Raw genomic sequence first — 25,947 nt, 5'->3', positions numbered from 1 at the left:
GACAGATGGACAGTGACTTTTCTGGTTATGGAAGTGTTTTGATCAACCAGTAGCTGATATTCTCCAGTTTATGAATAAAGACAGCTATTGTTACAATATAAGGAGAGAGATTTATTCAGACCCATTGCCCAAACGTGGTGCAGTTGTCATGTGCCAACGTAGCAGCTAATACATTTCTGAATATCAAGACTGTGCTGTTCAACACAGCCTGGTTTGATCCAACCTCCACAAAAACAGATGAAGTGCAGTTTCTTAACGAGCAGTCAGCTAGCTGCTTAGAGACATGTGTAGGATCCTACTGATGAGATAAGGGCTCCTTTGTGGTACTCCGGATTCATAAGCACGCTGTCTCCATGGGCTGGGGCAGAATGTTTGAGCATTTTAGTAAAAAAAAAAATTCCACTGTTTGGTAAAGTTTTGGGGCCACATTTGAATCTCATTTTCATCCCAGATCTCTGGCACAGAGAACAGAGGAGCTTACAGCTACACTGGGGGGTAACTTCCTTTTCATCACGTGGGCACCAAAGTGTAGAGCTCTCCTCTTACATCCCTCTAGTACAGGTTGTCAGTGGCAAGGACATGTTAATCTTGCCTCACAATATAAAGGGAGTTCCACTGTGTAGATTTGATGGCAGTGAGTGCAGCTGCAGCTTTCTAGTTGTTAAACTCCAGAGTGTGTGTGTTGAGAAAGGAGCTCCCAGTCAGCGTAATGCTGTTTGCAGGCAGAAGTCTAGTATCCCTCTCCCTTCTGTTCTGTGAGTGCTGTGACAACTCTGCCCTTTCTGGGGACAGACCAGTCTGCTGCAGCTTGGTGTGGAACATGTATCAAAGCCTACTTTTGTCTTGCTGAATTCAATGGGAATTTTGTCTTTAAATGTAGTGGCAGCCCCGCTGGATTCCTTCTGTTATAATTTATTCTTTAAGGAGTTTATGTCCAGAAGTACTGACTGCCTCTTGCCTCTGCTGAGTTAAACATGAGCTGACTGCTTATCACCCTTGGAAGATGGGGTTCTTCCCTGCAGAAGATTCCAGTTTAAACAGACAGACATAATTGTTCAGAAACAATTTTTCCCTTAACTCCTGATGAGACTGCCTTAAGTCAGGCTTGGTTTGGTTTGGTGTGCTCTGATAGAGAGGTGTGACAGTGCTTTTCCCATAATTGGGTTAGCACTGAAAGTGTTGTCTGTTCTGATTAACATAGCACAGGTTTTCTTTAACAGGTGGAGAACCAGTACAGACACAGAGTCATTTTGACTGCCAGAAAAATCTTCTTCAAACAAATGGGCTTATCATATACTTGATCAATCTTTCAAAATGCAGCTGTTGAGCAGAATCAGCACAGGCAATTGTGTTTTCTGCAGTTTTAAATAATGTATCAGAAGGGATCTTGACTTTTAAGAGATGCGCTGCGTGTGCTGCCTTTTCGCTCCGAAGCCATGAGGCTGCTTTGCTCCAGTTTGGATTCAAGTGTCTTGTGCAGCACAGAGCTGTGTGTGGTACACAACTGCTGGAATTGTTTCTTTTTTTAACTAAGAGATTGGCAGCCACTTGGATGAGTCACAATCAGGAGCCTAATTTTAGCTGGTATAGATGTATGGGAGACTCTACCAGAGACAGTTGCATCTCGAGGGTTGAGAGAGGTGAAGTGAATTTAGTTTTGGGGCTTCTTAGAAATCAGCTTTTGCATCCAAATCCTGTTTCTTCTCTTGTGGGTTTGTACAATCTTATTATATGACCATTCTGATAGAATTCATCTAATTCCTTCACCTTCCAAGAGTTTATCAGAAGGAGACAATATAGGGTGACAACGTCAATACTTTGACTGGTGCTTGTTTGGTATCTGCTTGACTTGTGTTTGTGTTTTGAGTCCAGAGTTTAAGCTGTTTGTCCTGTCCCAGTTCATTTGTTGATTTATCCATGTGTAGCTTCTGCTGATTTCCTCTAGCTGACCTGGGAAGCAGGCCCTGGGAAGGTGTGGTAGGGTGTTGTTTGTGGGAGTTCAGTATGTGCAGTCGGAGCCCTCCAGTCACCGAGGCTGCGTGCTCTGCCTGCCAGCACCCATGCTGCTGTGTCGTGGCTGCTCCTGCCCTGTCAAGGCAGTGAAGGCATTCTGCCTATCAAAGGATACAGCATTTTGCTCTGGTCATCCACCTGTATCAAAGGCACACAGCCTCTGCCAGGAGCTAGCTCCCACTTCCAGAGCCCGTTAGGGAAGCAAACGTGAGCCGTGGTGCCTGCCTTTTAAGTGCTCCCTGTGTGAGAAAGAAAAGGCATGTGTTTTTTATGGCATCTCGCTGTTCCCTAGTGCATTATTCCTGTTTCCTGTGAGGCAAAGGTGTCAGGCTGGGTTGTGCAAGGAGGTGGAGGCCAAGTTCAGAAACCAGCTATTAGTAGTAACCAAGTCCCTGCTCTGCTTTGTGTTCTGCTCAGCCTCTGTGTGCACCTAGGTAGTAAACTACCATATGTTGTTTATAGAGAATGCAAAGGCACTGTATCATTTTCCACTTAATCAGGATGTTCTTAATCGAGAAATTGCCCAGAGAACTAATTAAAGCCAAATGTACTCAATAACTACTGTTTAAGAGACACAGTAATTCTGCTTAGTAGGACCATCCTCAGGTGATTTACAGGTACCTGGGCCACGTCCCAGTTTTAAACTGAGTATGGCCTGGTTTCTCCTAGAAGATCTCTTACTCTGTTTGAGCTGTGATGCAGGGAATGTCTGTACAAACAGCTTCTCTCACTGCCTGATCCTGATTTGTGGTTTGTCGTGTGTTGTCCTAGCAAACTATTTGTTCAGCTGTGTAGTAGCTAAATCTGAATACTGATCTGGCTGAAAAATAACCCAGAGAAAGGGGGGGGGGGGGGGGAAGGAAAATAAGAGAGGTGTCTCATCTGAATCAGTTTTCTGGCCTGGTTTGTGATGTGGCTGCACAAACAGCTGTATAAGCACAAAGAGGGGAGTGGTGGGAAGAAGTGGGTGAGGTCAGGGAGAAGGGAGGCTGTTGAGGCTAGCACCGCTGCCAAAACGTTACTTGCCAAGTTACTTGTCAGCTCCTCTGTTTTCTTGAACATTTCCTCACATCTGCTCGGTCACAGTAAACTCTTGGATGTTACTGCTTCTGCGTAATAACCTAACAGCTGTACCAGTTCAGACAAAGACTTCATGTAGCCCAATATCCTGTCTCCAGCAGTGGCCATAATAAGTAGACCCAGAGGGTAAGAAGGGAACAAGCATGTCTGATACCTCTCTTAGCCTCCAACGATGTTTAGCTGAGGGGATTTCTTGACCCTGATGTGCTTCCTTTAACTTTCTGTGGATCTTTCAAGTACTTGGACAAGTCAAGTACTCCTCCAAAGGGTATGGAAAATCTTGGTGTTCATTCCATTTGGCAAGGAATCCCACAGTTCTCCTACTTGGAATACTCACAAAGTCCACAGACAGGACAGAGCTATAGTACCAGCCTGAGTGGGGCTTGGACCATGCTGCCCCAGAGTGGGACAGTTGTGGGAGCAGCCTAGGACTGTCACACATCTGCTGAAGACATGAACCCTCCAGACTAGGGTAGCTCCAACTGCTTCTCCTGTTTGGAGTGGTCCCTAGCCCACCCCAGCTTTCAGGACCTATCTTAGGTGTTGTTAGCAGCTTTGGCATGAATGAAGTAAGTGTGGAGCTCTTCAGTGGCTCCCAGCATGGGTAGGTGAGCTCAGGGGTGTTCCTGGCTTGCTTTTAATTCACTGAAGGAGGTGCAGCTATGATGCCTTCAGTGAAGCATGTACAGACTAATATCACTGGGGTATTCTAGATCAGCATTTTGAACCTCTGAGGATTTCGAGGAGATGATGATTTCCTAGAGGAGATGATGGTGCTTATTTAGTGTGCTTAAATAGATAATTGCATTGAGTCAGGTTTAATGCTCAGTCCAGTCACCTGTGACATCTTGTAATATTTTATGAATACATCTTTTTACATAATGTTGATTCACTTATGTGATGAAAATATTGGGCTTCCTTGAAGAATTGGAAGTATGAATTTGGTAACACTGGCTAGTTACTGCTTAGCAGAGATGGCATTTTTTTGTTTTCTCAGTTTAGGATTTGAAATAAGGATGTGAAAGAACCCTTTCTGGAGGCCAGTGAAGGGTAATGAAGTTCTCTGTTGGTGCACTGAGTTGAAAAGCCCAGGGAGGAGCAGCCGGGGATGTACATTATGTGCTCTCCTCTGAGGTCAGTGTGTTGTTTGTATCTGAAAGCACAAGAGGCAGTTGAAAATATTGCAGCCTGCATCGGTTTTGTGGGCAAATTAAAGGTTTTTTACATCCTGATGTTGTTTATTTCTGTTGGGATTCATGCCAGACTATACAGCAGTAACTCTGGATACCATCATTTTCTGTGCACATTTGTGCTTTGTGACCAAGTCAAGGGGTAGCAGCGCTGCTTTGAGGAGGGTGAGTCTGCTGAGACAAGGCCCTGTTGACAAACCAGGGCAGATGTAAATGTTTGCTTAGTGTGTGTTTGATGGAGATTATAACTGCTGCTAGAACATAGATGTCCATTTACTGGGTTGAGATGGAAAACTCTCCATTTCTTTTCACCTGATGTTCATCGTGTTTCTCATGGTAATCTCTGCCTGGAAGGCAGTCCTGGTTGCTGTGGCACTGCCTGAGCCACCTGAATTGCTTTGTCAATGAGTAACACACAGGCAGAGAATAAAACTATCTAGTATTTATGTGCACATTAAAATCTTTTTATGAATGGGCTGTACCTTCCCTTCTCCTGCCCCCCGGGACGTGATTCCCCTTATGTGAGACAGTCACAATTTATGTAAATGATTGTGATTGCCAAACTAATCAAACCAAGGACAAAAGCAATCACAGGCGCTCATCTAGCATCCAGCTTCCAGACTCCAGCCCCCACATTAGCTTCTGCTTCATTAAAATATATATGACCCAATTCAAGAGCTAATTTGGACGAAACCATTAGGCTTCTGTCCTCATCACTGGTAGAAGTCTGAGGTTCATTTTCACACATGAGTGAGCAGCTGCAGCTTTAAGATGCATGAAGGTTATTGCTGTGTTTGTGCATATGAAAAGGAGAGGGAAAGTGGCAGCCAGTGGAGGTACTCGTATTATTTCTGTAACGGCATCGTTTTATAAGGTCTCGTTTGTGCTCTGCCTGTGGGATGCTGGGCAGGATGTAAAAATGGGTGGATGGGTTAAGCACGTGAAAGGAGAATTCAGGCTCTGTGAGAGGAGAGTGGTGGGATGCTCACGTGGCGTTGTAACTGGGAGTCTCTGATACAGAAGTTGGTGGTGGTCTCAGTGGAGTCCCCGGTGGGAGATGTCAGGTCTGATCTCCAGAGGTGTTTGGACCAAGCCCAGAGGATCTCTGCACACCCTGCAAAGTTTTTGGTTTAGTTTTTGGTGTGGTTTTTTTTTCATATTGGATAGCAGTTTTTAATGCCATGACTTCACAAGCCGCCCTTAGCAGGCAGTTTGCAAAAATACTCAGACCTACAGCTTCACAATCTCAAGAGATTATTTAATCTGGGAAATCCAAGTAATTTATCCCAGTGATTTCCCAGTCTTGGGAAGGATGCCATGACAAGATGGTTTCAGTAATACCCACCGGCATCTGCGGCTGGCAGGGGTTTCTTCCCCGAAGCCACTATCTGGGGTATCAAGTGAGTCTCGGGACGGATGGATGAGTCACTCCAATCGCTGTTGTGTTTGTGGGTTTTATCAGAGATCATCAGGCAGCCGTCAGTATGATTGACTAACTCCACGCCAAGTGTCAGGCAGGAGTAGCTGACGTGAAGTAACACAAGTGACAGCTAAAGAATAAGCAACAATCTGTCTTTTCAAATGAGTTGTTCTGTTGGCAATTTGACAAATTGCACGGTGTAGCTGGAAGTTGGAGTTAATGTGTTACATGGCTTTATTTCACGATGCTCTGTTAGGAATTGCTTGCATTTACATCCTGACAGGTAGAATGCTTAATGATATCAGTACAAATACAATAAAATTGATATAAAAATGCTGAGACAGTGCGAGCCTTCTGAGATTTATTCCTAAATATACTCCCCAAGTCCTGTTTCAGCATTTATAAAAACTATTTGACATTTTTTGTTTTCTGCAGAAAACAATGTAGTAGGAGAGTTCTGGGTATAAATGGACAAGAAGGAGAAAGGGTGGGATTAGAAACAGTTTATTTGACCATAGCAAACCTCCTGCAAACTTTCTCTCAGCAGATTTATTTGGGTGCCATACCAACTGATTGATCTCATTTGTCTGCCTTGCATGGGTAATTAATGTTTCCCCCATCCTAAGAAAACGTGACTTCTTTGTTCTTTGAGTTTGATCAAAATTACTCTGGTGACATGACAGAAGGATGAGATTTTAATGGGGTATGTAAATAAGGAGTATTGCCCTGAACTCCAGTTCTGTTGCACGAATATATGCCAGGAATGGTGGAAGAATTTTCTTTCAAACTTTTGTTTTTCCTGGCTGGTTAATGCCTTGGGAAAGCTCACAGCTAGTGTGATTGTCAGTGTTTCCCCATGTTTTCTGAAATGACTCTCATTCTGTAAGGGAATGTGAATCATGGTTAACTGAGCAGTGGCTGTATTAATTTATTATGACCATATTTCATGGTCTTCTAATCTGTTTCTCACAGTCTGTCCAGTGAAGGTCTTATACATGGTTAGCCAGCAGCACAGCTTGTAGAAAGTTGAAGTGTGATTTTTAAACAATTGCAGTTTGACTGGTATGTGTCCCTATAGGGATACCCTGATTCAAGTGTTCTGGTGGTTTGGCTTTTTTTGGCAGACTGACAAATCATATTTGGGGCTAATGTGAAATATTCTCCTCTGATTCCAGAGTACCCACCCCACAGGAAAAGCTGTTTGCAAGCGATCTACTGTCCATGTTTTTAATACTTGCTGGGAAGGTGCTTTAAATGTCCTTGTTTCATTCTGCATCGCCAAGGTGTAGGACCACATGTTGTCAGCTCGACTGAGAATGCTAAGTGATCATTAGATAATTAGATCATTAGACACTGACCATCCACTGGCTCTTTCTTGGGCTAAGATTGTTCGGGTGACTGCAGCACCTCACAGTATCTAGGTGTTTAGGTTTCCTCTCCTGCTTGTTAGTCTGATGCAGTGTGAAGACACACTGTTTTCTGTTGGCAGGTGTAGGTGGTAGGTTAAGCACCAGTTGTACCTCAGGAGGTCTCCTGTTGGTCACTGCTGCCTCTCATGCTGTGGTGAAGATTTGGCAGTGAGTCTCCATGAGAGCCAGAGCAGACAGCAGTAAGAGCTTGTCATAACCATCTCTTGCAAACAGGAATGGTGTTGTTTGCACATGGCATGCCTCAAGTATGAATCTCACCCCTCATAGTGGTGACGGGGTGGTCGCTGTGAAGAAGCATAGACTGCAGTGCTCAGTCTTAGGTTGAGGCTTGGGGGTAATGCAGAAGACAGGGGAAAGCTGCTTGCTGGTTGCTCTGCTGAAAGCAAGACAGCATCTTCTCGCTGTCACTGGTGGGGTTGGTTCTCTTCCTGCTGATGTGAAGGCTGTCCCTCACGTTTTGGTCTGTTTGAAGCACCACTGGCATTCAAGATATGTGACTCTCTTCTAGCACAGCTGTTGTGACTTAATTTCTTCTTCAGAAGGGGTTGATACCAGAGGTCAGATGGGGGCTAGGTGATTAGGGCCTGCCATGGATGATAAGGAGCCGACACCATTTAAATAGAAGATTACCAGCAAGTCACTGCAGGTAATATAACCACTGCTTGCCCTGAGGGTATTTATCTGTTCTCTAATAGCTGAATTTGCAATGACATCTTAGTGCCTGTGGCAACTAGCGCCCTAAGAACTTTTTCTTTCCGTTTCAGGCTTTGTATCTAAACCTTTGAAGGGCTGTGGTACCTGCAGAAGCTCATGTACATGTGCTCACTTCAGCAGGCTCTGACGAAGCTGCAGTGGGGCTGGTGGGTGCCTACATGGCCTCGCTGTCTGAACTGGGCTGCCCACTCTGCAGCAGTGTCAGACAGGAGGGGGAGGGAGGGCTCTAAAACCTTCCCCTCTCCCCTACCCTCCAGCATTTCTGTGCAGGGTTCACCACTGATGAGAAGGTGGGGTTGTTCTGGAGGACATGTACGTGCTGATGGCATCCCAGAAAGCATTAGACATGACAGTGGTTTTGGGATGTGTCATGGAGAGCTGTAGGTGGCATCTGTTGGGAAGCATTTAAAAAAGAAAAAAAAGAAATGGCACTGATGACCTTCTCCTCCCAAATTTCAAATAAACTTGATGTTGGCATTTTCTCTTCCATTTTCAGAGGGATGAACACTAACCAGAGGTGATGAAGGATAAACACTAACCAGAGGTGATGATGATGATAATAGTTGATGGGTTTACTTCTGTTCTGCGAGTCTTGTATTATCCTTTTGTTCTGTGACTTATGGTTAAAAATGAAGTTGCCCATAGTTCTGAGAATGCTGGGGAGGCTTGGCTAATATACATGTTGAAATAAAAACATAAACAGATGAAAAATATTACATTGTTTACTAGGGAGTGCGTTTCTTTCAGGCTAAGTTTTGTAAGGCAGATAATAAAGTTGTGTTATCTAAATTCAAACAACTCTATTTGAAATATTTTATTATATTGTTGGCTCCCTTTTTCACTCTGTATCCCCGGACTTTTGAGACACAGAGGTCATCTCCTTAAAGAATCCCACCAGTGCCTTAGTTTGCAAATAAGCTTCTTGAAATATAAGCTGTACATATTTGCATGTAATAAATTAATTTATTAAGGAAGCAAGAAATTGATTATTCAATTACTGTGGATCAGGCACCAAACATCCTAGTATGTTAGGTGAAGCATGAAGCTGATCAATAAAAAGCTCTTTCATCAGCATTTCTTAGCAGTGAACTAGCTGCTTGGGAACAGATGAAAGCATACACATGCAAACCCCTCTCTCCTCTAAATGTTTTCAGATGATGTGACTGAAACACAAATGTCCTGTGCAAGAGATCTATGTGTAATCAGGAACTGTTATCTATGAAATGTTGGAAACTTCCTGGGAAATAAGTTACATACATGTTTGTATTATGTATGCCTGAGTGAGGTATCTGGATCCCATGAGCAAGAAACAAGTTACAAAGTCTACATGCAGAAAACTTTTGTGTATCTGAACACTGGCAACAGTCCAGAATCAAAACTCTCCTGGTTTGTATGTGTCTGCCTGTTTTCTCCTTCTTCAAGATCCTTTACATCTTTGCTTGGGAGCAGGCTCTTCCAGATAGCTTACAGAGAGTGCTGCCAAGCTCTTCTCACGGTGGATGTACTATTGCAAAACCAAACAAGTCTTTTCACTGGCAACTTACGTGCAGAGTGACTGCTGAACACTTTGCCTACTTTTTTGAGGGGAAGGGGGCGTGTGCCAAAAATGTTGTTACTGCAGTTGACAGGATGGGTGATGTCATACTGTGTACTGCCTAAGCAGGACAGCATCTATCTGTCTGGGATGCAGGCAATAGACTGCAATGGCCCTTTCACCTTAATTCTAAATGTGGAAGCACCGGGGCATTGCTTGCTCCAAAACACTGATTGTGCTGGGCAGCAGTGTAAATATTGTGCTACTGTTTGCATGTTTGTTTAAAAAGCTTCAACTGGTACTCTCCAGGCCAGGTTCTGCACTCTGCTAGGTAAGCCTCAGACCTTTGCTCTTTGACAAATACTGGATGTGGTTTGCATAGTACTGAGATTAAGGAGATGACAGTGCTCTTACTCTGGTGACTTCAGTGGCATTCCTTTCCCTGTGCACCTGAATAACTAAGATCAGAGGTGGGTCATTGGCATTTGGAGCCCTGTTTTTCTTTTGTTCTTTACTAGAATCCATCTAATGACATTCAGCTGCTTAAAAATTTTCAAGGGAGCCAAAGTAAGTGTTGCTTGGTGGTTTGGGAGTCTTCCTTACCTTTGAACAGTTTTATTTTGAAAATAAAATTGTGCAAGCTAATTTTAATGCATTTTGCAAAACTCTGCCTGTGATTTGTGGTTTGTGTTACTGGTGCACTCTTTCCCAGCCTGAGATCTCCCAGCTAGTCCTGGGAGATGTTAAAACATCTGTCTCTGAACCTGTGAAACCCACTACTGCCACAAACCTACGCAGATGAAGGACGCAAAGCAAGTGAAACTCGAGGCAGATTTATGTCCCTCTTCAGCCGAAGACTTCAGTAAGCATTCTAGTGCAGACATGGGTTTAATCCATTTTTAGTCAACAAGTCACTTAAGCCCATGACTAAGTTCTCTGTGCTCCATGAGAGGTGAGTGTGGGCGTACGTGCCTTGCTGACTTCAACTCCAATTCGCACAGAAGTGCCAGAGTCTGGTGGCGTTGGGTGCGTGACGTCTGTGCCACGGTAGCTAGGTGCAAAGCCACAGACGAAGGGTGAATCATCAACATCACCACAGCAACAAATTTCTTCACACTCTAATACTGAATGCCTTTGTCTCTTGTGAGACAGACTCTCTTGTTACACAACCTCGGCAGAGCGAGAAGGAGGTGCTCCTTGGATCCAGCCGAGAAGGGAGGCTTGCATCCGTTGGAAGTTCAGCCATGAACCCCGCTTTGCCATGCACAGGAGACCTCAGCTTGGACTTCAGGGCCTGGAGTTGCCTCCTGGGGGCTGCCCTGCTGCCCTCCTGCACTTGTGGAAAGCTGCAGCTGTCTCTCCGCTGAGGGATGTGCCAGTACACTGCTGCTCCCCGGCACCCACCCCCAGTCCAGAAAGGAGCAGACTGTGTTAAACCCACAAACACTTGTGTATCAGCAGCAGCTACACCTAACAGTAGGGCCATCCATGAAATTAAATTATTTGATATACCAGGTTCTCAGTGGGTGAGATTCAGCACCTGAATTAATTACACGATGTTCAGCAGCCAAGGGGAGGACCCATCTTCCTCTGTGTGTTTCCATTCGGAGAGTTTGCTCGCTGATGCAGATGTATCGAGTACTTTTGTGTAAAACAGCAACATAAATCGATTATTTTGAGACGATGCAAATGTTCAGAATGAACCATTTTTTACCTGGTTTGGGATTTGAACAATTGTACCAGAAACCAAGGCTTGTATCCCTCCCAGTCTTCAGCATGGCAGTGAACTTTCTAGAATTAATTCTGTGTTGCCCTGGTCTCCTCACTAGCGTGTGGGGTGGGTACAAGTGTTTCTGTGAGGAGTTTAAAGAAAAGAAAGACAGTTTTTGATTCTTTGCATAGTGATCTGTAGTCAGGCTGAGACTCCTTATGGAATGTAGTTTGTCAAACACCTGTCAGTCATGTAATATTCTCTGCTTTGTTGGGTTCTCAAAAAAAAAAAAAAAGACATGGGATTCTCTTTCCAGTGTGGTGCTTTAAATTGATTTTGTATCCATGGTGAGCCAAATGTTTTTGAGGCTTTTTGGCTTGTGTATGCTTTCCTTGATATGGATGGAGGCACTTGAAGCCGAACCCAGATTAGGGGTCAGAAGAGGAGTGACAGTGAGATGACCATCATGGGAGCCCTTCTTTTTTCTTTATAGTATTTATTTTGATAATAGAGCTCCAGACAGCAGCAGAGAAGAGATTCATGGCTGCTTGCAAACAGGAAGGCCTCGCAGGCATAGCAAGGTTGGATGCCCATATGAAGAATTGGCCAATATTCTTTCATTTGTTGTGGTAATTATGGTTTGAGGGTTTTTTTTCTGTTTCTGAAAAACAGCAGGAAGGAGATAATATTAAAAATTACACTGAGAAGATGCCACTACGGCTCTACCACAGTCCCTGTCTCATGCAACTGTTTGCTTACTGTTGTTCTCTACCACAACAGGTTTATTTGGAGGTAGTAAAAACACTTCTAAATTAAAAACCAATCCAAAATGAATGGGGGAGACAGAAAACAAATGTCTGCCCAACTAATCCCTGTCTTTGCTTAGTGCCTCTCTTTGTCCTCGAGGTTATCCTGTGGATCTGACTAGGCTCGTTTCCCAAAATTTATATCCATCTATAATCAGAGGTTCATGTGGTAGAGGAATTCCAGTTCTGTTTCTGTGCTTTCTTAATTAAATTACTTGAGACAGGTTGAGGTGAATAGAGCCAGTGCTATCCAGAAGTTGCAACCTCTGTTCAGCTTGTAGGAAATCAGTGCTGTTCTCTGCATTTCCCCATCAAGAAAGAGCGGTTTCCTTCCCAGATGAAAATAGTTCTTTCTAGTGGTTTATGTTTCCCTCAGCCTTTGTTAAAGTTACACTAAGATTTCATGCCAGCAGAATGCCAGCTAGCACTGAGAAACCTTTCCAAATGTTCTGCCCAGCTCTTCCAAACATGGTCTTTGGGGTTTACTGACTTTAAAGGCTTCAGCTGGCTTTGGCCTGGCTGTACTTCTTCAGTGGAGGTGTTAAGCACATCAGTTCGGCATTTGAGTTCTGGGACCAAGATTTTATTCAACTTGCAGAAATTTTAGGCTTTACTTTCTGGTTGGGTTTATGGTTGATGATGTGATTTTGCAAGTGCTGGATGTGTTACACAATATGGTTGTCCACTATGACTAAATCATTTGTAAAATTCCCTGTCTGTCATAGCTCTTTTTTTTCTCTAACCAGGAAAAAAAGGAACACTTTCATTCAACAGAACACTCCCTTCTGTGGTAATGGATGTGAAATAAAGGGTGGAAAAACCTGTATGGTTTAAATCTGTTAATAAAAACCTGCATGGGAGAATAAGATAGCAGATAAGAGGACATTTTCTCCAGGCAATAGAGCCTCTAGGTGGTTACTTTGCAAAGCAGATGATGTGTGAACTGTACAGCTCAGGAGAAACACTCCCATTGTAGCTTTTGATCATATGAACCAGTCAAGACCCTTATGACTGCTGGGTCCTGAAGAAATAGAGTACATTTTTTGGTCTTGAATTAGCCATTACATTTGCAGTTCTGCAATATTTAAGTGCTGTATAAACTCTCAGAGCTTTCATTCCTCTTTTGATTTACATATTATAGTCATTCTTTGCAGCAGAGTAGTCCTTTCCAGTCACAGTATAAGGGTAGCTGAATACTTCAAATTTAATTCCTGAAATGTACATTTCTACGTGTTTTCCTGGAGATGAGGCAAACGTAATCCAACATTATGGTTTTTCTTTTCAGTCCACATGATTAATTTTTTCTCATGATATAAATACACCCCGAGATTTATCAGTTTCAATTTATCAGGTCAATAATGGCCTTCTCTCCAGATGTAATATATTGAGCTCATCAGAGAGCAGCCCCTTTAACATTTCTGTCTTCTAAATTGCTATTTACGTGGAGGAGACAAGTCAGTGGAATCAGCTGGATTCACATTTTCCTGGGTCTTCAGAATGGAAGACACTAGAGGTAAATAAACTTCTGAGTGCCTTCTGGGTCTCATCAGCAGAGGTGGGTTATTCTCTGCATGCACTAACGTATCATACAATATTCTTTGCTGTCCACACACTAATAAATTGTACAGTGTGCTATCCAGGGAGTGTAAAATAGGATCTCAAGAATTTGATATCCTTTTATATTGAGGGCAAGAGAAGACATGGGTTCTTTATTTACCGTGAGGATTCAGAAACAGTTTCATGTTTAATGGCAGCTATTGATTTACTAGGGTTTTTATTCTATCCTGAGGGGTTGGAAAGAGGAGTGCTTTTTGCTCATGCATAAAGTAACAGCAAACAAAATTTTCAAATCCCAGGCACATCTAAAGGTACATCCCTAAATCAGCATAATCTAATTGGTAGTCTTAGGACTGCTTCTGCTGCTTTCTTTATGTTTCCTCAAGGGGAATCAGAGGAGATGTGGACTGGCTTCTCCTGTACGTGGAAAGTCACTCAGATCTGTCACTCCTGCATCAGCCTGGCCTGTGAGAAGACCTCCAAAGCTGGGCTGTGTGATCCCTCTTACACATGAGGTTCTTTCACTCCCCTTTAACTACCCGACCCACCTGCTCTAAATCAGTGCCAAGCACTCACAGCCTCTGATAACTTTTCTAAGTTTCATAGTGTTCATCATTTGGAAACAAGTGACTTAGATAAATGTTTTCCAGCTTCAGGATGCTTTCAGTGTTTTAGCCTTTATTTCAGTGACTATCTGTGCAGTATGAGCTGGGGAGCTGCTTTGGCAGGGGGGTTGGACCCCATGAGCTCTTGAGGTCCCTTCCAGCCCCTGTGATTCTGTGATTTCCCATGTTTTTGTATGTGCTAATGCTAAACACTGTGTACTGCCTTATCTATCTATATGTTGATATGCAAGGTGACAAAGTTGAAAAAATTCAGAGTTGCTACAAAATGTGTATTTCTTGAATAAATAATTAAAAAGGGATATCTCTTTCATGCTAATTTTATAAAAAATAGTAAAAAAATGAAGGGCTATTTCAGAGATGTTCATTAAATTCTATGGGTACTCTGAAAAACAAACAGCTGACTTTCTTTCACTGAGTGTCAGTGGTTTTCTGTAGCTTTGCTTACCTCATTGAAAGGATCTGCTTTGTGATGTACCTGAATTCTATAAACCTCACTGGGAATTTGGTCCATTTCGTGGAAGAAGCTTTCCATTTATTAGGCAGCCTGATGTATTCTTTGAAAGAAGAGTTCAAGATGTCTATGAAGGATTTGGTAGGTATTGAATCAGCACATGATTTGTGTACTGCAGGAAGAGAGGAACTGATTTATCTTGTGATTTCTTGCCCATACAGAAATTTGCAATACGTTAACAAGGTTGGGATATTGTTGCTAGCACATACTGGAGGAAAGCCAAGCTCTGCTCCTATTTGGCTTCAGTTCTAGTAAGTAATTTTTGATTGTTTCAAGGAAATTATTCAGTTTATGAAATTCCATAATGCCTTGATAACACAGGGGCCTGTGCTGCACATCTGCAGTGTCTTCACAGGAAAGGTACTTCTTGGTGGGAACGTAACAGAAAATTCTTTACCAGAATGATGCCATTGCCATCCTGTTTGTTGTGGGTTTGCTGACAGGGCACTGGTGTTCTTAGAAGGGTCATGCTGGAAATGCAACCTTTTCTGTCTTGGGTGGAGAGAGAAATTGTACTTCTTAGTGAAGATACTGTGTAGCTGTCCAGAATGGAAATGTGTAAAGGGAGGAATTTTCTAGTGAGTCATAGATATTAATGTAGATACTCATTTTTTTTCCTGGCTGTCTCTAGTAATTATCTGATAGGGAACTACCCAACCAGAAGGCCAGGCTGCTGCTTTCTAAGCTTAAGATACTTTTCATTGTTGGAATCTAAATATAAAGCTGCAATCAATAGGACGATCAGTTTTCTGCAAGCAGAGGGAGCATAGTGTATGTAATAATCACTTTGTGTATATGTAGCTTGTTGAAGTGATTAGAAAAATGATGGCATCAGCCTTTTTATTACAGCAGCTGGATTAGTTAGGGCTTTGGCTTGCAATATGATCTCGGAGATAGCAGATAGAGCAGCTGTTAGGGAAGCTTTGCTTGTTCCCATTTACAAGGAGCTACCACTGGTAGTTGTTTATTTTCCAGAGTGTGAGGAAAAGGCTGAGAGCATAAAGCCACTAAGTGGCCAGAAATTATCCCAGTCCATTAGAGTTTTCATGGTTCATATTTTTTTACTGTGCTATAAGTAGTTAATCCAAGCCACCCATGGAAACACACACAAACCACGTGCCTCCCGTGCTGCAGTGGTTGCTACTGTCTGCCTTCAACTTTCCTAAATGATATATTGGTCCTGGTCCTTCAGCCTTCTCCTGCCTTCAACTGTCCATCCTTGCACATAATCGTGGTTCAGCAGGACCCTCTCTGGAAGTACAACTTTGTGGGTGGGAAAACCCGAAGAGTTAGGTTGTGATTTCTGCTTTAGCTTCACAGTGCATGGATTTCCACTGCTTGGTGATCAAAGGCAATAGAAAGCAATATATGCACGCCAGGATTAAGGCATTCAGACACCACTGGCTCCCCTTTCCTTGGACATACATGATCTGAAGGCTAGATTTTCAAGTTTGTTTGGCTTCTGGGGTGGGTGGTTTCTTTTGGTGGGTGTATTTTTTTGTTTGTTTTTAATTTACCTTATTAAATCCTCTCTGTGCTTTGAAATACACCTTGTTTCATTTTCAGAGGCACTGAATAGCGGGTCTCCTGACATCAGATGCTGAAGTACTTTCAAAGATTTATAGGTAGAGAGATACAGAAATCAAATTTAGTTTCCAACAAAGTATGAAGCTCAAGATGTTTATTAAGCTTTATTGGAAAAGAAGTATGAACATCAGTATGTATTCCCATCAAGATCCTTATTTCTTTGCATTCAAAGCATATGAATGAACCATTCCTATTTCCATTTGTGGCGATGATTTTTATTGATGCTTCACGTAGGAAGAAGTTCTCCCCCAGATGCAGCCTAAGTTTGGAGTTAAACAGCAGGCTACAGCAAATGTCTTTTGACAAGGACTGTAATATTTGGCATCAAGCCATTAAAAACACAGAGTCCTTGCTGCTTCGCTCAAAGCTGCATTGTTCCTGGAGAGCAGAGCTCTCGTGGAAAGTCAGAGGGTTGCAGAGGCATCTTAGTTAATGGCTTTACAAGTTCAAATGGCAAGGCCTTAAAATGGCTCTGAAATGAAAAAGCAGCATTCATGGACAGGTGAGATGTGTTTGTGTAGACTCCTGTTTGCCATGTGTGTCTTCTTAGTCCTATACCTTGAGCTAAATGTAGGCAGGCAGGGCTGTGTCAGGTCTGTACAGGCACAAAAGTCCACTGTCCAATTTGCTGTAATAAAATCGTCCTGCTGTTGGCATTATTAATTAAAACTGGGAGGCTCCCTTTCACAGGGGTGGCAGCCAGCAGAAGGAGGACAGTCTTAAAAAACAGCTTGGCCCTAACCCCTATAAATTCTTCCATCGCTCCACATCATCCTCTGGAACTGTGTTAGGGATAACAGGGTGGTCAGATGCTCTGAAAAGTCCTTACACTGTGTGCCTTGTGGATAGCTGCTTTCTCCAGTGCTTGTGACTCTGACGTGCTCCACAGCTGCTCTGTGTAAAAATCAATACAGTAATCCAGTCCGGGGGTCCTAAGGTGTAGTGGCAGTGGCAATTATCTTTGACAATAGACTGCTAAAGTGTGTGGTATGGCTTCATTATAGGGAATAACTTTAAATATACTGCCAGCTTTCCCAGGCTTCTCTCATCAGGGCTGAGCTGGAGCGGAGATGTTAAGACAGCTGCTCTATCTGAGCAGTCCAAGCAAATGGGTCTTAACGGTGGCAGCTAGCGTGGTAATGAAAATCTGTTACACCCATTGCTTGCTGAGCAGAGCTGTGGCCACCACAAAGGGTTGTCTCGAGATAAGATAGGGGATTAGGATTAGTTTAAGGCAGACAGAGCAGATGGTTAACGAAAATTAGCCACTCTGTATTTCAGGGGAACAGCAAAGATTTCAGATTACTTTGTGCTCCCTTTGTTGCTTTTTTTTTTACTGTAGGCATTTGCAAAGATTGCTTCTGACGTGTGCATGCCAGTAAAGAAACTTGCAGTTTATGCAAACAAGGAGTCTAGCTTGCACATTCATCTGAGAGAAAGAAGATATTTAAGCTGTTAAGGAAATGAAAACAAAATGATAGCAATAAGCCTATATATAACTATATATAATATGGCATTATTGTATTTGGTCTTCTGCCAGATACAGCCCTCTGAGCTGTAGTGTTTTGCTGTCTTTAATAAAGAGCCGTGGCCACTGAGACAGCTGGTCAGAGTTGGAAGTTACTTAAATCAGAGTGCAATATTGCCTGTTGAGGCTTGCAGTTGTAGGGGACTCTACCTTCATCGATCAGATCAAGATGGATGGCTGCGAAATTGGATCTCCAGCCTCCCTGAGCCAGGCCAGAGTGAGAAGGATGCAAGCAGAGGAATTACACTCTGGTTTGGCCATGCTGCTCCAGCTATAGCCCCAGGGCTGGTGCTGCTGCCATCCCAGCAGTCTTTCCTTTGACTGAATGGGAACTGCCTCGCCCTTAAAGAATTTAAGATAAAGGAATGTGTGTTCCAGTGTGAAGGCAAGAAATTAATCTAGCCATCAGTGCAGCGTGTGTAGCAGGCCTCTCCTGCTCCAAGTCAGCTTCAGGTTCATAGGGGAATTAAAAAGGTCAATCTCTTGCAAAGTAACCGCCAAGACGATGATAAGTTGCTCAAACAGACATCCCTCTGTTTCTCTGAAGCATAATCTATCAATCATCTCTAAGACTCTTTCTTTTCTGTCATGAGATGATAGCAAATTAATTGTAGGTCTGTACATCAAACCTCTCAGTGCTTGTGTGTGCTTCCCTGCAAAAACAGGTTTCAGATGGCGTGGTAATGGTAATGCTGGGACGCCTTCTTCTTCACCCATAGCCTTTTGTGTCCTTATGAAGTCATGAACAAGTGTTAAGCTTGGCTTTAAAAATTGGATTTTAAAAAACAATGATTGGTTACAGAGAAAGATGATGCTTAGGTGGGCTTCCCTGCAAGAAATACAACCACCTCCCGTGAGAACCCAAGTCTCTTTCTTGCCCAGTTTCTCTAGCAAGCTGTCCTTATCCATGGGAAGAGAGTTTCTATGGAATTGCTTTGCTCAGCAGTGTGGTAGGGGTGTCCAAAGCAGGTCAAAATGCAGTATTGCTCACCATTTTTGAAAGGGCAGCAAGCTCCAGTGAATTTGTGTGTCCTGCTGCAGCAAGTGAGGGTCTTGACAGTCTGTGTGCTTGCTGTACAGTTAATGTACAGAGTCACATAAAAGGGCATGGTTGTAGTTTCACTGCAAAGTGAGCCTTAAAAATCCCTTTCTTTACTCCTCAAACTGATTAGAAGACAAGCTTTTTGTAAATCCAGTTATGTAAAGATAAGTATCTAGGACAGGAGCTAGAGGTGCTGTCACCTGTCTTTTCAACTCTATAGTACGTTTTGAAACTCTTCAATAAAGTTGGATTGCTATAAGGAACCCAGGGGGTTTCTAAAACACTGATTGAATTGAACCTGTAAAACTCAACTTCTGCCAGGGCACCTGAGCATCCTCAGCTGGTGCCTTCATCTCAATGATGTGAAAATTTTGGGAAAGAGCAAAGGAAAAATACTGTGGGTTGTTTTTTTTTCATCCTATTCACACCCCCTTTGAGCTCTTCTCATTTACTTCCTTCATTACATTGTAAAATTGAGCTTAACTGCCTGTCATTTAGCAGTGGCCTCATTCTGCTGCTAATGAGGGTATTGACCACTGTGCTGATGAGACCACGGCTGCTGGTGTGTTGCCCAGGTTGGATGCGTCCCATGGAGCAGGAGCTGCTGGCCAGAAGAGAGGTTAGCTCTGTGCCATGGAGCCCTGGGTTGTGCAGAAACAAGACACCAAATGCATGCTTGTTGGGACAGAGAACAGTTCCCCCTGGAAGCTGGGCCTTTGTAGGGCAGGACTCTTTGGGAGTACATCTACTTTGGTGGTCACAGAACCTTTTTCTGCTGTCACAAAGTAAAACTTGTTGCTCTGGAAGTCAGTTTAATGTATCAGCTGTCTGTACAACTCTTCAGGAGGTGCGTCCCACTGATACCAAACCACATGAGTTCTAGTTCTTGTTTAGATGTGTCTCCTGTGACTTCAAGAAAACAAATTTTTTAAAGGGTGTGTAGGTACTTAAGCATTTAGGCAGAGACCTTGTGAAATTTTAAAAACTGACCTATTCTTAGCCTGCAGTTACTACAGGTGCCTGAATGCCTTTAAAATCTGCCCTGGAGCTTCTCTACTCTAGATATTCCTTCAGTAAAATGAAATGATAATCAGGATGAATTCTCTAACAGAATAGGCAGTTGGACCGTGTGCTGAGACCAAAGAGTACCTTCCAAGAATCCAAGAAATAAGAAATTGTCCTCAAGCCCTTATAAAACCAATATTTTGTATTGGTTTCATATTCCATATTTCAATATTTCATATTGGTTTTATAAAGTGTGACAGGCAGGAGGCTGTTCCACACACCCTCTAAAGAAACAGCATCCCCATAATGGCAGAACTCTGGGGTCCTCCTTTGCAGAAAGCAGACTGACAGTATTTGTAGGTTAAATGAAATGAATTAGCAAACAAGTAATTATATTTGCATGTAACCTTGTTAAGATAATATCCTGTCCATCTTAAACCTGTCATATTAGACATGTTTAATCTTTGTGACGCATGGAGTGGTATATTCTGTTTGACAGCTGCTAAAGGGAGAGGGGTGAGAGCCTGTAATTGGAATGCTGCTGTTGGATAATAACGATGAGCACTTCTCATCTTCAAAGGCTTTTCAGCCTCGCCAGCTAATCCACACATCCGCTGAGTGGAGAAGGTAAGTTTTATCCCTGTTTTACAGATGGGGAAACTGGGATGGAAGAGGAGTCACTGGATTAGAAGTTGAAGAGCTTAGATGCTGGTAGTGCTGTGTAAAAACAAGATGAATTGAATTTGCTCCCTCAAAATGAAGTGAATTCATTGTTTAGATTTACATTACGTACATTACATCAATCGTCCTGAAATCTGACCCTTCAGATACAAAGTCAGGCTCATGCACTACAAATACAACAAGTGTTCTCTAGTAATCATATTAGTGTTGAGTTCAATAATCTTTGCAAGTAAAACGTGCAGAGTTTCTGAATGTTTCCACTTGGAAGTGGAGATCTAATCCTGAAAGCCTTCCTGTTTTGTAATTACTGGAACTAATCCTGAATCTGCTTTGTAATTACTGGAACTTCAGACTCAAAACTGGGAGAGTATTGCCCATTGCACTGGCAGAACTCTCTCTGGAGTGTACAGCTTCCTGAATAGTTTTACTTGCTGGATTGGCATGTTAAGGCAATTTGAGTTTAGTGGTTATTAAAATCATAAAACTAAATCCATTGCTGAAGTGGACATTTTCTTAACCCCCCCCCCATCTTATTAGACATGATTGGTTGTGGTGTTAAACAAGACACAAGCTGGTTTAAAAATAACATTTTGCATTGGTCTGTAACTTAAATTATTAAACTGGAAAATGTTCTAAATTAAGTTTGCCTACTACTACTCATACTAGGAATGTTTTTATATACACAGCAATGAATTATTGCATGTATTATTTGCCCCTGTAGGATTCTGTTGACCCAATGACAAGTAAGTATCAAATATAAATTACAATTTTTTACAAAAAGTTGTTCTGTCATGGAAAAAAAACCAAACAACCCTCAATTATTTTGTCTTCAATTTAGTGAAACATCCTGCTTCCCCAATGTCACCAAATTTTAATACAAGTGAGGCATAAACTGAACCATAGTCCCCTATTGGGACCCAATGGATGAGCTTCCTGGAGCTGGTGAACAGAAAAGAAATTCTGACTGATGACATTTCTAATTCCTGTCTGGAGAATCCTTTATATATTAAAAAAAAAAAAAATAAAGCAAGCAAAACTTGTGGATTTAAGAAGTTCACTAATACAAAAAGAAATACTACTTTTCCCTCTTCTCTGACAGCCTTCTCCCTTCACTTATTTTTACATTCCAGTCAGTTTGTGAGTAGACAGCCCTTCTGTTTTCTTTCCCTTGTGTATTTTCTGGGGAAATTCCTACATGCACTTGCTCGTTCCCCAATAAAAGAAAACATTTTCACTTAGTCTTTACCCGAGCTCTATTGGCTGAAATGACAATGCTGTTAAAAATCAATGTACAGGAAGGCAGATCATTACCGAGTGCTCCCTCCAACAGTTCATAGAGACAGCAAGCTCAGGAAAACAGCCTGAGTAAACTGCAGCGTGATTGATTTCAAGTACATCTGATGGAGTATAATTGTCTACCCATTCGTTTCTTTTCATTCTCCTCTCCACATGCTTCCTCTTTTGGGATCAAGTAATCAGCAGCAATAATCACCAGCAGCAAGAATTAAAAAAAGAAAATGTATAGAAATGATCTCCCCTCAGTTTTGGCTGCAAAACCAAACAGCAGTAACTTTGTATTTCATTTATGAATACCTATATCCCCCTATAATGTCAGCAGAATGTTTGGGAAAGCCTTTACTTTGCTTTATATTAGCTTAATAAAAATGCACACTCTGGTTTATATCGATGGTTTTGCTGTTAGTGGCATTGAGATTAGATTTGCAATTGTGTCAACATCATCACCAATACCTTCTCCCTTTTGATTTCTTTTAAAATGTGTCAAGAGAATCAATAGTGGGAGGGGTTAGGTTCCCAACATTTCTGGTGGTTGGTTTTTTAGTTGTGGGGTTTTTTTTTCCTTAGTTTCTTAATTGACATTTATGGCACTCAAAATGGAGAGTCTCCAGTTCAGAAAATATGACTGTGACTGGCCTTTCTGAACAGAGTGTTAATTGTGGAATGTGGTCTGATACATCCTCAATATAAATCCAGCCTGTTAAATTGATATTAATAAACTTCTCTCAATAGAAGTCCCAATTAAAAGAAATTTAGATTTTACTCATATCCTTAGTGTTGTAAATTTACATCAGCACAAACTCTTAATAGGAGAAGAAATACCTCCTCTGTGGTGATATGCCACCGGCCATAAACCTGTTTTATGTAAAGTCATATTCTGCTTAAAATATTCTAAACCAATTATTTAATACATTCTTATTTTTGTTTGCCTAAGCAAATGGTTTGGGAATGGTTTGAAGAAAAAAGGTGTAATAATACCATCCTCTTACCTAGGTGTAGGTGCAGCACGGCTGGGAATTGCTGTTACCAGGCTGAAGGGAGCTGTTGTCATGAATGGAGACTTGCTTTGGGCTGTCGTTTGCTCCTGGTTGTAACTGCTTTCCTACCAGGGAGGAAATCATCCCAACACTCCTGATGCCTTGGGAACGTTTGCTCTGATGTGGTGCCTTACTTTGGAGGTTCCTTTAGTCCGAAATAGCTGGCTCAAATAACGCCTTTGTCAGGACATCCTGGGGTTCTATACCTGCAGCTTCTCCCTGTTTTAAGCATCAAATTTATCAATGGAACACTCAGGGGTTTTATTTTTGCCCAAACTCAGTTTGAGACATGAGAGCTCTGTGTGTGTGTGTGCATGTGCTTAAACCTTTCTCCAGGAAGAGATAAACTTCTTCAGTGAGGAGGCTCACTGACTGTCATCAGCAAAAGGAAAACCACTCCATTTCTTTACATGTTGTGCCTTTGGTGACCTCACCCTCTGAAGGCAGTGGGACCGTGCAGTGAGAACAAGGCTGTGAGGAGTGAAAGCAGGGATATTTTGTGTTGTTCAGGCACGGCTCTGCAAGGAGCAGATGCCGTGGAAAAGAAGGTGTCTCTTAATTCTGACTCTCTTCAGAACAGAACACTTGTCAGTATCTAGAAAGTCATGACTGCTATCATTTTTATAGGAAGATCATTATAGGCTTTCATAGAATCATAGAATCATAGGAGTTGGAAGGGACCTAGCTATTCACTTGCTCCTTCTGCACTCAATTTTAGGTATACTAAATCCTTTCCTTTTTACTTTTCAGATAATCAGCAGCTGCATTCCTGTTCCCTTCCCTTTGCTTCAGCTCAGCACTCACAGGTTTAACTTGCTTAGTGAGTTCATTGCTGGCGAGTCCCCCCAGCTCTGGTTGTGTTTTGTTACCCTGGGTGAGAGCTCTGCAGTTCGTCTTTCAAACAACACTGTGCACAGAAGGGCTGCTTAGCCAACTAGATCTGTGTCGACACAGCCTGTTAATAAGGGATTTAAGGTTTTTCAGTTGTGTTAATATGGTAGTACAGGTAAATTTGATCAGTAGTGCATTGGTAAATACATTGCTTTATTACACAAACCTTTGTATATTCCCTTCCTATTTCAGCTGTGGCTTTAAGGTAGTGCTCTTTACTTCTGCCATTCTGGGTGAATTCTTACATCTGTTCCAGAAATGAATAGGAGGATGTTATGGTAGGGAAGGCCTTATCCACACTGAGACCTTCACAGAAAGTGGAGTTGTATGGGAAACAACAATGAATTGGTTTCTGATAAGAAGCATAATTGTGTTAATTAATTATCTAATTGTATTATTTTTTGAATACAAAATGATATTGAAGGTCTTTTCATTGTCACAGAATGTGCTTTCATTAATCAAGCAAGATAGCATAAGGCATAACTCATCCCTGGTTTAAAATAACATTTGAGTCCTATGTGTGGACCTGAGATTGATATCTACATTCTCCTTGTATTCCCACTCGTCTTGTATTTCAGATGTTTTGGTATAATCCATGAAACTGTACAGCAAGAAAAAAAACATGGAATTTGACTCTGAATCCAAGATAAAATTCCACACACTATTCTATCCCTATACTTAGTGAGCCCACAGCCTATTTTTTTCTTATAATTTATTCATTATTACTAAAGTGTTTCCACAAGCATGTCTCCTGGGATTAGCTTTTTTTTTTTCCTTAAGCTGTCAGTATGTCAGAAGTAAACCTTCTGGAGTTGGAGTAGAGGAGTGAAGATTTTGGGACATGATAAACCCCTTCTAGTTAAATATCCATAATCAAATTCCTGGCAGAAAGACTCTCAGATATATGTAGCAGCTGATGCCGTGTGGTGCCCAGCTCACAGGTCCCTTCCAACTGCATGTTAAAGCATGGAGACACATACTACTGTTTGCATCTGCTTCCAGGCAGAAAATTACATGTTGTTCCTCGTTAATAATACTCTTAAAAATAGTACAAGGATGAGGACAGAGCCTGAGCTCTCTCTTAGACTCCGAGCATTAGAGATACTAGAAGCTTCTGCTCTAGGTTTGAAAATAGTTGAGCAAATCATAGAACCCTAGAGTGATTTGGGTTGGAAGGGACCTCAAAAGCCATCCAGTCCCAACCCCCTGCCAAGGGCAGGAACACCCTCCACCAGCCCAGGTTGCCCAAAGCCCCATCCAACCTGGCCTTGAACACTGCCAGAGACCCAGGGGCAGCCACAGCTGCTCTGGGCAGCCTGTGCCAGGGCCTCACCGCCCTCACAGGGAAGGATTTCTTCCTAACATCTAATCTAAATCTCCCCTCCTTCAGCTTAAACCCATCACCCCTTGTCCTATCACTTCGAGCCCTTGTAAACAGTCCCTCCCCATCTTTCCTGTAGCCCCTTCAGGTACTGGAAGGCTGCTCTGATGTCTCCTTAGAACCTTCTCCAGGCTGAACAAACCCAGCTCTCTAAGGCTGCCCTCACAGGAGATGTGCTTCAACACTCTCATCATCTTCATGGCCCTCTGGACTTGATCCAACAGCTTCATGACTTTCTTGTGCAGAGGACCCCAGAGCTGGACACAGTACTATAGCTGTGGAAACTGACTTGTGTTTATGAAGAAGACAGTGTAATTTTCCTCAGTACTCTCCTGCACACTTTGTTTTGGTGTATTTGGGTCTATGTGTGTTTTAAGTCCTGTCCAACATAACAGGACTTAAACACTTCGATTTAAACTGCTCTTCAAACCAATGTAGCTATCCAGACTTCTTTAGAAGTGATGGCTTAATACATTAACACAGAATATCAATCACAGTAGTTGTTTGCTGCTGGAAGTACATAATCTGTGCTGCTCATAGAAAGACTCTGTGCCTACGAAACTTGAAAGACCGAGGCTCAATTTCGTTCTCTTTCACAGGTTTTCTGTGCAACTGAGGGCAAGTCTTACGAGCTCCTAAAAGGACTTGAGTCCTGGTGTTTGCTTCTTGTGCTGTTTATTTCCTCTCTGCCCTTTAATATTTTTTTTAAGTTATAAAATACCTTATAGAGGCTGTTCAAGTGTCAGAGAATATCTCTGTTCCAGTCTTATTGATGACTTGATGGTTAGACACCTTCTATGAAAGCAAGAGGTACAGGCTTGACTTTAGGACCACTATCTACTGGATAAGTGTTTTCTCCATTATGTTCATGTACAGATTTGTGAATAGCCATGAGCAGTGAATGACA

The 25,947-nt window shown here is 42.3% G+C and overlaps 1 protein-coding gene across 1 annotated transcript in view; it reads left to right on the top strand.

The window, feature by feature from the left end:
- Window positions 1-25,947, top strand: part of SORCS2 (sortilin related VPS10 domain containing receptor 2) — a gene marked incomplete at both ends in the record, with an annotated part of 500,666 nt that overhangs the window by 35,844 nt on the left and 438,875 nt on the right. The window lies entirely within an intron of this gene.

This window comes from Gallinula chloropus, assembly GCF_964237585.1.
Source record: "Gallinula chloropus genome assembly, chromosome: 7".
Lineage (NCBI taxonomy): Eukaryota > Metazoa > Chordata > Aves > Gruiformes > Rallidae > Gallinula > Gallinula chloropus.
The sequence above is the reverse complement of the archived record's forward strand: the minus strand, read 5'-3'. Positions and strand labels throughout refer to the sequence as shown.